The following is a 12861-nucleotide window of genomic DNA, read 5'->3' as shown; positions in this document are numbered from 1 at the left end:
TCTAGGTTTTTAGACTTTTTGGTGTATAGTTGTTCAATTTATTATCATTTCATTTATATTGTGTCTGTTGGTAGTTCCTATTTCATTCTGTTTTTTATTTTAATTTTCCCCCTTTTATCTTGATCAGTCTTGCCAAAGGTCTATGTCGTTAATTTATTCAAAGAACTAGCTTTTGGCTTTGTTAAATGTCTATTTTAAAAAATTATTAATTTCATTTATTTTTGCCTTTATCTATATTATTTTCTGCTTTCTTATTTCTTTTATTTGCTCTGTTATATATTTTGCAACTTCTTGAATTGAATATTTGCTTTCACTTTTTATTTTAATTTTTCTTGATGAATTTATGAATATCTGAAAAGTTCTGCTTCCGCTGTTCCCACACATTTTGAAATGGAGTGTCTTAATTGTTACCGAGTTTTTAAGTATTTTAACTTCAGTTATGATGTTTCAGCCCCCAATTTATTAGTAATATGTAATCCTGTTTGCTGATACATAAGGTTTTGAACTTAAATTTTTGTGCGTAATTTCTAATGTTGTATTATGAGTAGAGAACATTCCTCGGTGATAGTGAGTCCTTAGAATTTATTGACACTTCCATGGCCTAATACATGCTCATTTCTTGGTGTATGTTAAATGTTCAACTAAAAAAGAATGCATACTCTATATTTATTGGGTATGAAGTCCTTTGTATTCAATAATTGCATTATTTGGATATTCTACTGGGTTGGCCAAAAAGTTCACTCGGGTATTTCCTGAACGAACTTATGGCCAACCCAATATGTTTTTGCTCAATTTTTTAAAAAAATTTATTTATTTATGGCTGTGTTGGGTCTTCATTTCTGTGCAAGGGCTTTCTCTAGTTGTGGCAAGTGGGGGCCACTCTTCATTGCGGTGTGCAGGCCTCTCACTATCGCGGCCTCTCTTGTTGTGGAGCATAGGCTCCAGAGGCGCAGGCTCAGTAGTTGTGGCTCACGGGCCCAGTTGCTCTATGGCATGTGGGATCTTCCCAGACCAGGGCTCGAACCCGTGTCCCCTGCATTGGCAGGCAGATTCTTAACCACTGCGCCACCAGGGAAGCCCTTTGCTCAATTTTTACTGCTTTATTTATCAATTTCTGGGAGGGGGCATTAATTTCTCATTTGCAACTGTTGATTTATATATTTCTTCCCACAGTTCTGTCAGTTATTTCTTTGTATATTTTGAAGTTATATTGTAAAGTGCATGAATATTCCTAACTGTATTTTGTTATTTTGCTATTCCCTTTGATCAATATATAACATTGTTACTCTTGTTTTGAATTCCATTCTGTCAGGTATTAAGATTGCTCTCCCGGCTTTCTTTGACTTCATATTTGCTTGGTGTGTCTTTCCCCCATTAGAATGTTTTTAAGGTTTTCTCTATTTTTTGGTTTGAAAGGTGTCTAAGACAAGATATTGATAGATATTATTTAATGAATCCAATGTGGGAGTCTCATTTTAAATTGGTAAGTTTGACCCGTTTGGATTTTTTATTATCATTAGATTGTCTTCTTTATTTTGATTAAAAATTTTGTCTGGGAAGCTGGTCTTTGAATTAGTCAGATTTGAGTTTGAATTCTAGTTTTGTAATTTATTAGCATAAAACTAGGAATATCTTCTATTTTTAACCTAATTTCTTTTTTTTTTTTTTTTTTTTTTTACAAATGGCTAATGACACACATTTTGCATGGCTGTTGTGAGATTAAATGTTTATAAAGTGCTTAACAAAATGGTTGTCATATGATAGCTACTTGATGCATTTTTCTGATCACTTTCCTCTTTGTCGAGGAATCATATCCTACTGTTTAGAATAACATTCAAAAATATTTCCCATAAAAGTTTTATTTTCGCACTGAGTGACTTACTCCATGATTTCTGCCCCATACAATAGCTTTTCTTGATCTTTTCTTTTTCCTGCTAGTCTCAGGGTACCTTATACCATTTGCCAATACTCAGGATGGGAGTGATTTATTTTACCTTAACTTAAAGTATGTCATGATCTATTACCTTAAATATCATTTTTCAGGGAAGATAGAAAAATACATACTCAAACTCTTTTAACCAAGTGATGAACTTCAAGTCTTCTGCAGTGAATTAGTTTGGTAGAATTTAGTTTAGTTCATTCAGTGGGACCAGCCCTCTGGAGTTTTTGTTTTTACTTGAGGGTGAATTTGGGAATATTATCTGTTTGAAAAAAGAGGCTTGCTGTAATGTCACAGGAAACCTTTTACAAGTGGATCTGTAATAGAAAATTGTAGATGCACTTTGCAGCAGTTAGAAAGTGTTGTGATTTGATTGAAGTAAAACAAAATGTGTTGTCAAATATTAAATTACGTAAATAAGTTTGCCAAAGTATATAAAAAATACACAGGCAAAACTAATTAGTGCTAAAGGGAGACTGGAAGTGTTAGGTAAGTGTTGGTACAATCGACTGTACCTGAGGAAGGGTTTGGAGGAGGGTAGGGATTTTCTTGGTAGAAGACTGGAGATGTTCTAGGTAGACCTGGGAAGGAGCATTTAGACTGAGAGAACAGTGTGCACGGAGGAATATAAGTGTGAAACAGCATGGCCTGCATGTGCACCTGTAAGTGGCTCTAAATTGGTCCAGGAGAGCCAGGAAAATGCTTATTGTTTGTGTAGATCCAGAGTCGGATAGACTGGAAAGTACAGGCAGACACTACCAAGCACAGTGTTTTCAGGTTTTAGTAGGCATTTTCTTTCTTTTTTTTTTTTTGCGGTACGCGGGCCTCTCACTGCTGTGGCCTCTCCCGTTGCGGAGCACAGGCTCCGGACGCGCAGGCGCAGCGGCCATGGCTCACGGGCCCAGCCGCTCCGCGGCATGTGGGATCCTCCCGGACCGGGGCACGAACCCATATCCCCTGCATCGGCAGGCGGACTCTCAACCACTGTGCCACCAGGGAAGCCCTTAGTAGGCATTTTCTAAAGACCCCCGAGGCATCAGAGTTGAGGGAGGGTTGGGTTATTCAGGGGAAACCACAGATAGGCAGACTAGTTAGGAAGCTACCGCAATCATCCACGTGAGAGACAGTAAAGCCTAGAATCTGGTAACGTCATCTAGGGATGGAGAGAAGGGGGCATGTTTGAGTCAGATCAAGGAGACAACATTGACAGTGCTTGGCTACTGATTGGATATAGGACTTCAGGGCTGACTCCCACTTTCTGGAGTGAGTGACTGAACGGATGAGAAGGCCAGTCATCAGGACAGAGCATCTACAAAGAGAGGATGGTGGGAAAACAATGAGCTCAACTTGGGACCTGTTGAGGTGATGCTGCCTTTTCAGAAACCTTCTCCTCACCACTTAAATCTTGTCTTGATTTTTATAGGGTGCTTCTTGAAACCAGCTGTCGCTTACCTGCCTCTGTTGTTGGCATGTAATAGCAGCTCAAACATGTGGCAGTTTAGGGAAAGTATTTCATGCATTAGAAGAAAGCCTGGAGTGAGAGCAGTGTTGGGGAAATGGCACAGGAGGTGAAGAAGGCAGACTCAGTGCACCATGAGTTTTGGTTGCTCAGATCCTCAGGGAATTCCTTAAAGGGAAAGTAAGTGAATTCTCAGTGGACAAAACCTGCTGAATCTCTGAAGTATGGAAAGCCTGTGGGGACAGATGGAAGGAGGAAACCACAGCCAAAAGTCATGCAGGAGACGGCTGTGAAATGATGGGAGCCCTCTGGCCAGTGTTCAACCCCAGAGAAGGCTGACTCTGGGAGTAGAACGAGTGGTTTCTCCATAAGAGCAGCCAAGTGGGCTGGTGTCCTCAATGCCTTCTCGCTGTCCCACTTGGCTCACAGGACAATGATGGGGGTATCTGCCCCAGGGTGGGAAGAATGAGAGGTGGAAACATGAGGATAGAGGCAAGGCAGGGCCTGGTAGGAACCACCCAGGAGGAGTCCTGTGGTCCCCAGGTGAGGTCGTGCCTTCTCCTGCCCCTCCGTCCAGCCTCTCTGCGCCCCACACTGATCTCCAGTCAGGCTCTCCTGTCACCCTCCCCTGCCCTGATTCTCTTCCCACGGGAAAGCCACTACATTGGTGGGGAAAGGAACACTGCAGAAGCAAGATCTAAGGAAGTCTGTATCATTGCCTATCTGAAAAATGAGCTAAAGTCCTAGTGTGTAGTGCGTGTAATCTGTGTTTTAATAAAGGTTCTATAGATAGGATTTCACGCTACAACCGAGATCCTAGAATTTTGGCAATTTTTTAGGTGCTTTTATGATGTGGAAGGGCATTCGGTCCTGCAACAAGATGTCCTTGTTTGGGCTAATGCACTTGTTGACTTTTTCAGTTTTGTGGTTATTCAGCTGGGAATGTGTTGTGACATTACACAGGGGCAGCACAGACCAACTACACATAGCGCTCTACTCGGCTGGTTGGAAGTCTGGGAATTAAAACACCCTTTACTGCTCATTATTTGATTGATTAGGGAGGTTATTTATGAGGATTGCTTTAGCTGCGGTAGCATGATGGCTGGTTTTCTAATGAGATGGTCACAAGATATAGAGTTTTCTATGTGGTGGGGCAAGGTGGTGAGGGCCAAATGCATGGGTTTTAGATCCAAGTGACCTGAGTTGGAATCCTGCCCCCATCATTTACTTGCTGGGTGACCTTGACCTCCCTGTATCTCAGTCACCTCACTTATATAATGGGGGCAATGACATCTGCCTCATGGGGCCATTGCAAGGATTAGATGAAGTAAAGCATGTAAGATACCTGCAACATAGTAGGTGCTTGATACAGGTGACTTTTTGTCCCTCCTAGAGAAGCTGGATTGGAAGGACAGCAACTAGGAGCAGAGAACCTGGATCCAAATGCCATGGCCAATCCTTCCAGCTCTGAGAAGCTCTTAGTGTCTGAGGCTCACTTGCCTCATCTGTAAGAGAGGATTAGTATAATTGTCCTCTCCAGTGACTTCTCACAAATGCTATGAGGCCCTCAACTAATATGGTTGAGAGTCCTTTAAGAGCCACGAAGCCCTCTTAGTTATTGTGATGTAGAAGGATGTGTGTGAAGGGTCAAATGGAGAGCGGAGGGCGTGTGTTTGTCTATATAGGATTTGTATGTGAAAGACAGTCAGTCATTCAATATTCAACAGGTATTTGTTAGTGTGGGTTTAAGCTATATTGACTCTAGGAGTTAGCATGGTCTGGAGGACCGCATGGAAGTGGAATTTGACCCTGCGTTAATTCAGAGGAAGACACTGGGAACACTCTTGACATGAAGTCCCCAGGGGGGGAGACAGAATTGTGGTGCACATGCCTGGCTGCAGGCCAAGGGGCCACTATGGGAGAGGTGAGGTGAGATTCCCAGGAAGACTATCCTTCAGCCCAGACCCTTGTGACAGATGTCTGAGCCTTAAAGTAAGTGAATCTGAATGGGCTGTATCTTAATGATCTTCTACAACCTAGCAGTGGCCCTGGGACCAAGCAGACCCACAGTAATATATTTTGAATGAATGAATGTGTTAAGTGTGTTTCTATGGGACAGAGAAAAGACAAGGCACAGATAGATTTGGAATCTAGAATGGCAGCAACATTGACTCTTAGTGCCCTTGGCATTGAGCTTTGATGCCTAATGAGCAGCAACTGGGCTTGCTTGGGCACTGGGTTGTGGCCCTCACTTTTTGAGTGGGTGAAGGAAGGAGAAATCCCCATAAAAGGTGCTGGAGGACAAGAGGTAAAGTGCAGATATCTTATGGTAGCTCAGAGGTCTCATTCTCAACACTCATGTGGGAAACCTGGCCACTTCAAGAACTGGCTAGAAGGAACTTGAGAGGAATCACCGTTTCCATGGAACAAGTAGTTAGCGAAATACTTTTTGATGCCCGGGCTGATGTATACGTGTAAGGAATGTTGCATAGGAACAAAGATGCTTGAAGTAGAGTCCTCATTCTTAATAGAGTTTATAGTCTGGTGGTGAAGTGGACACGTACATCCTTGATGTAGGATGGAAGGAAGTATTGTAATTAGGGTCAGAAGAGAGGCCAAGGACAGGTGACATGAGTACTCAATGGAGGGTGAAGTGTCACCTGGCTCAGGACATCTGTATAGGGGTGGGCTTTGACCTGAGAAGGACTGGACCAGGGAGATGAGGTAGAGGGTCATTCAGTTGTCATTCTGAATCCCTGTGAGGGAGGATCCTAGTTGATTCCACCAATGTCATGTGTGCAAGCCGTTCCTCTCAACAGTGGCCAGGAAGGTGGGATCATGAGAGGAAGACTTGGCCGCAGTGCCTGCGCTTCTTGTCCCTCCATTCAGATCTTAGAGATACGATCCCAGGTCTCCCTCATCAGAGCTCTCTGCAGCTCGATACTGACAGTCTGGCTTCTACAGAGCCACCTTATTAATCTCCCAGAAGCATGACTATTTATGTCACAACTCTGCTTTCAAACCTTCAATGACTCCCAGTTGCCTCTGCAAAGATTTTCAAACGTCCCTGATGCTAAGAATCACTGGACTATCAGGACTCCCCCCAAGAAGTTCCAAATCAGGATGTCTATGTTGTGCGCCAGCAATCCATTTCTGAAACAAGCACTCCAGATGATTCTTAACCTCAAGTAAACTTGAGAAAACTGCCGAATAAATTCTAAACTCATGCACTTAAGACTCTGGAGAATGCAGTAAAGTGGTCTGCAGAAAGAGAGAATGGACGATATTCTGGGAGAGGTGGAGATGAAAGAGAGGGAGTTTTCCAGTTTTCACAAGACACCCTGTGTTCTTACAATAAACACCTGTATTTTGCCTAAAAATGCATGACCTTCTACATTGTGCAACCGAGGGATCCTGGCTAATACAGAAGGATATTAAGAGGTACACAGACTGGTGAAAACACTTTCAGCTCCTCTGACCCTACCTCCAAAAGGAGGCTCAGCTCCACTACCCTCTCCTCTTTCTTCCCTCTTTTCTCCTCGCTCTGAACCTCAGGGAAAGGAATGTAGAGTTTATCAGATGGCAGAATACACTTGATCTAGTTCAAACTCATCTCTGTTGCTTGAATTCCTTCTAAAGCACACTCGGTAAGTCCTCTGGTGTCTCCCTGGAGACGCCATCTCTGCTTGGACACCTGAAATGATGGGGAACTCACTACTTTACATGATAATCTTCATATTTTAAAGAGTTCCAGTGGTTAAAATTCATTTTTATCTTTCTCCAAAGAGAAAGCTTGGCTTCCAGCTTGGCTCTCCAAAATAACCAGGACAATTCTGTTCTCTTTTTCTTATTATTTTTCAGCTATTTGAGGTCAGATACAATACATGTTTAGTCTTCTGTAAATTCTGTAAACTAAACTTCTCTTTGGCTTTTATACATAATTCCTCACATTATTATTATTATTTTGAGTTAGCTTGGCTTCTTGGTTGCTTTTCTTTGGGAATGCTCCAGTTTGTCAATTTTCCTCTTAAAGTGAACATAACCCTCCATGTAGGGTCAGGTTAGGAAAGATGATCATGTCCTTTACTCTGGCAGCAAAATTTTGTTAAGTTAAATGTATACGTGTGTGTGCGTGTGTGTGTGTTTGTGTGTGTGTATAGTATATATATAACATATATACGTCACATTAGATAGTGTATTAACACTTTGATTCTATGTCTGTTGGTTACTTTATAACAGGTTTATCATAGTGTTGACTCATAGACCCTTCCAGGCAACCCAAACCCCTGACCCTTTGCACAAATGCTGCTGACAAGCCAGGCCCCCCAGCTAACATTCTCCACTTTTCCAGGCATCCTCAGGTCTTTAGAAGAACATCAGGGTGTTGAGTTTTCTTTCACAGGAGTAAAGTCTGGAATTAGCATAGCACTGGTTTTGAAGTCCAGCTCCCAGGTCTGGTTCCAGCTCTGCCATTGACTCACACTGTGACCTTGGACTCTACTTGCCCTCATTGGGCCTCAGTTTTTTCTCTTCCATAATAATAGAAGGCCAGGATCATCATATTGGCTTCCAACCAACACCTGGTTTTGGCAAGGTTCTATGCAAAGGGCAGAGGTGTGCTTAGAAAAATGTATCCATATCCCCAGTTCCCACTCCTATTGGGGAAGGGAGGCTCAGGGAGAAGGTCAGAAACATAGGATGCTACGAGAGCCCATGTGCTGAGCATCACGTGGGCCCCATACTTCAGGGGTCAATGGAGCACAGTTCTGAGGCACAGGTGAGGTTGGTTGGTTTAAGGCTGTAGTTTCTGGATGGATAAATAGGGCTACATGTGGAGTCTATCACTAGAGGCAGGGGCTTCTAGGTTCTACCAGCTTCATGGCCTAGGGCACTTGAGTGTATAGGCAACTAAGAGGTGCTGAAGATGTCAGCAGATCCATTAGATAATGTGAGGCAGGGGGGCCGGGGAAGGAGCTTCAGGAATGCAGGGAAGAGGCAGGTCACTGTGCTCCCCACCCCCTGCCCAGGACCGATGGTCTGTGGAATTTGCTGTGTGTGCTGTTATCCTGGTGAAGGCACAGATGGAGTGGTAGTGAAGTAGCACCGTTTGTTTTTGGGCAGCAACAAAGCAGAAACCCTTGTGTTATTTCAACAAAGAAGAAATGAAACAGCAGGCAATTAGGCAGGAGTGTAGCAATGAGTGAGCCAGAAAAATGCTTTATAATGTTTTGATGATTCAACACTGTCAAACAAAAACAAAAATTTCAAAAACAAACACCAGAAAACCCATAGAAATTGTTAAATAATCAGTTCATTTAAATGCATTTAGAATATGTGGAACCGGAAAAAAACGGAGAGATCCATTTGGTAGGGAATAGAGCTAATATAATGTGACTGAGTCTCCCATTTGTTAAAGGAATACACTTGCACCAATTCCCCTCTCCTGTGCCCCTTTCAACATGGTCCCCCTCTGGCCAACAAACTTCTGTGACCTTCCACCTACACCCCAGCCTGGAAAATGTGGCTTAGTGTCTGCACGTGGCAGCTAGGCACAGAGAAGTCACCTCGCACACATTCCCTCCTGGGGCCTCGCACCGCGTGCCCCTTCTCAGCCAGGTCAAGAATCTCGTGGAGTAAGTCTGTGCAAGTCGGTACTTATAAGGGAGAACAGTGCGTTTTGTCATGACCTGGCCTTTGGGTTGAATCCTAGCTTTGACACTCACTAGCTATGTGAACTAGAGGAAGGTAGATTAGCTTTGAGAGGTCCAGTTTCTTCATTTGTAAATCAGGGTAATGATTCCTGCTTCACAAGGTCATTGTCAGGATTAAATGAGAAAATACATAAAAATTGGTGGGTCCTAAACACGTGCTAGCTCTCTTCTCCCCTCAGAGCTTCAGTCTTGAAGATAACCAGCATTTTCCATCCTGACTTGCCTTATGTGTAAAAGAAAGGGTCATTTGGCCATATGGCCACATGCACCTTTGCTGGGTACCAGTCCTGGAAGATTTCCTGGAAGATTTGTAAAAAGTTACTTTCTATAGGGACTGCTTCCCTCATTTTCCCACAATAGTTTTGCCTCTAGAGGAAGCTTATACAAGGAATTGAATGTCTTTTTCACTGTCATTTCCCTCTTCTCTGAGTGGAGTGTGCATGTCAGTTTCTACCTGCTTTGTATCTCTTCATTGCCGTAATTCCTTCAATTCTGGAGTATAGGAAAGACATTCAATACACAGGGAGTTAGTATATGATTTCATTCATTCATTCACTCATTCGTTCTCTCTACATGTAGATGCACGTCCTGTTCACCAGATAGGGTGCTAATATGGTCCGTTGGTGGGGAGGAAATATGGGATAGGGGGTGGAGGAGGTCAAAGCGGGCTCTGGGAGTACGGAGAGGAGGTTGCAGAGATAGAGATGGGTCCTGCTGGGATGATTGTCAGTATCTGCAATAAAGAATGTGGTTCAGTGACTCCAGAGGTGCCTTCCGGTGGCCGGGCTCTGAGCCTGGGAGCAGGTGGGCAGAGTTTCCTTTGGCTGAGCTGAGGAAGTGCTGAGGCCGCCTGTTGTAGTTTGAGCACCACTCTGAGATGCATGCTGGGGCTGGTCTGGTCCAGTTCTGTGTGACACTCAGGTCATTATGATCATGAAAAATGCATTTATTCTCATGCCCAGTACCCACAGTGCATCCATCCCCATAAAGCCATATGCTTTGAACCCCACACCCCAGAGCCGGACAGCCACTAGAGATCACTTACACAGCACCACCATGATACAAATGGGGAAAATGAGTCCCAGGGTGGAGAGTTCACGGGTCCAAGATGACTCACAGGCCTGGGGGCAGGACCCAGCAGGCCCCTTCCTCCTTCTCCTGGTCTACTCAGTGCGGCTCCCTAAATACAACCTGCCTCGATTCTTTAGCTATTTTTCCTAGTATTTATTTTTCTGAATTACAAGATTAGACTGCTGTTTCTCGACCTCTCAGCGTTAGGCAATTATCTATGTAGATAATTGATGCAGAGTCAGCTGTCCTGTCTCCTGCCCCCAGTCCTCTTTTTAGTCTTCTCAACCACCCAAGTCCTCTCAGTTTAATGAAAAATACTGTTCACTAAAGGTCAAGTTGGTCCTATGATTACATCTTCCTTCTTGTACAGCTTTTCATTTTCCCGGAATTAAAAACTGCACACGACTTTTCTATTTGCATAATTTGTGGTGAACCTGTCGTCATTTTGTCTCCATCAGACATGTCATAAACTTGACACATTGATTTTGCCAGATGGGAGTTGCATTTTCAGCCGTGCCTTGCATCAGCCCAGTTCCTCACTAGTCTGGCTGGGAGCACAAATGGGGTTACACTAACCTGAGTCATCATCTGATTCCAGGGTACCTGCCCTACCTGCTCACCCAGGGCCTGGGCCCTCCTTCCTTGATCTAGGCGCTCCTGGAGTTCCAGGGTGCTCACGAACGGCTGGTTCTGCTCCTGGCCATTTTCTGCTGTGCAGCTGCTTCTTCCAGACCTTTCTGCTTCTCTGCTCCCTCCATCTCCCACCAGGAACCGGCACCTCCCGCTGGGGGCTGTCCACTTCTGCCAGATACTGTGCGTAGGCCTCTGAAGGCCTCGTGACGCCAGCCAGTGCTGCAGAACCTTGTGGCAAGATGGGATGGGTGCTTCCCTGTCCTTTTGGCTACCAGGCATTAGACAGTATTGTCACACCAGGACTGTGCCCCCCGTTGCCCTGGACCATAGGAATATTCTATGATGGTCATGCCGAGGTTTGTTCTTCAAGCTCCCCACCAGCTTTGCCCAAGGCCCACAGCACCTGTTCACAGGGTTTACGAGTCCAGGGCTGCTGTCCACAGGACGGGCTGGTGAGGGAGTCACCTTGGAGGACGGCTTGTGCCGGGGCCCTTGCAGTTGGCTCCTGGAGCTTTTGCTTGCTGGTCTTTCTTTTCCTTCCCATGTTGCTTCCTCCCACATTTCTCCTCTGTCCTTGTCTCCATCAGCCTTTCCCTTCCTTCTCTCCAGCCTTAGTCTTAAATGAAATTCAGGGAGCCAAATCAAAGCTCCTGGTTTGGGAAAAATACGTTGGAGAGTTGCTGTCTTTTACCAGGATCAGTGTCTGTCTCTTGGAGTCTTTGTTTTATCTTGGGGTGCCCCCAGGGTAACTGGGGGCGGGTGGGAAAGGAAGGAAGTACACAGGAAACAAATCCATTAATGCTTGGAGGCTAACCTGCCTTGGGACCAATGCAGGTGCTGCCCTCGCCTGGGTCTTCGGCATTTTTAAGGGAAAGGCTGCTTTTTGATTTGATTTTTGTTCCCTTTAGGAGCCAGCAAGTTTCTGGGACTGGCCTGTGGGCGGATTCTGCAACATCTGGGTGGTCACTCCTCCCACATCCCTGGACCATTCTCTCTGGTCCTGGGTCAAGCCTGTCCTGGTCCATTTCCCCTTTGCTGAGCAGGAAGCCCCCAGTCCTTGTTCACCAGCTTCTTTTGAACAGATCTGGATCCAGCTTAGGCTCAAGCTGAGACCTGACACTCTTGATTTAATTGATAAAAGTTTGTAAATGATTTTTGGATTCTTTCTTGACATACTATGTTCAATATAAAATGTTTTGAATGTGTAATTAACTGTTATTGATTTTATAAATCTTTGTGAAACTTTTCATACAAATGAATTCACAAATCAGAGACAATTTTTAACATTTTTATTTTATTTTTTTACTATATTCTGATCAACTATACAGTTGCTTTGCCTGTAGAGGGACGTCCACAGTACCACCCCGGTCTTGGCTTGACTTGTCATCACCTTCCCAGCCCAACCCCATTCCAGCTGCCCAAGCCTCTGCTCTCTTTGCTTCTGGGGAAGTCACCATCAAGCAGATGGATGGGTACTTTTCAGCTTTAGAGGAAATTTAGGTCAGCAACCTGAGAGCAGTTTGAGACACAAATGTTTCTGGTATAAACATCTCACACAGGGCTTCCCTGGTGGCGCAGTGGTTGAGAATCCGCCTGCTGATGCAGGAGACACGGGTTCGTGCCCTGGTCCGGGAGGATCCCACATGCCGCGGAGCAGCTAGGCCCGTGAGCCATGGCCGCTGAGCCTGTGCGTCCGGAGCCTGTGCTCCGCAACGGGAGAGGCCACAACAGTGAGAGGCCCGCATACCGCAAAAAAAAAAAAAAAAAAACATCTCACACAGCCATAAAATTCAGCCTCTCTTTAAAGCCCCGCAGAGGGGTGGCCCTGCCCTGCTGTGACCCCCAAAGCGGGGCACTGTGGTTTCTGAGTCGTTTCCTCTGCAGGGGGAATCGGAGACTCTCTAGTAAGGACAGAAAGCAGCAGAAATCCAGGCAGGCATCCTCCAGGGCCCCTGGGCCGGTCATTCCAGGCTGCCCAGTGTACTCAGGCCCTGCCTGGCTGTAAGTGCGAGTCCATCCCAGCCCGGGTCCTGCCTCCTGGCTGATCT

The sequence above is a fragment of the Kogia breviceps genome, chromosome 2 (assembly GCF_026419965.1).
Source record: "Kogia breviceps isolate mKogBre1 chromosome 2, mKogBre1 haplotype 1, whole genome shotgun sequence".
NCBI classification, from domain to species: Eukaryota; Metazoa; Chordata; class Mammalia; order Artiodactyla; family Physeteridae; genus Kogia; species Kogia breviceps.
This window is presented reverse-complemented; position numbering follows the sequence as displayed.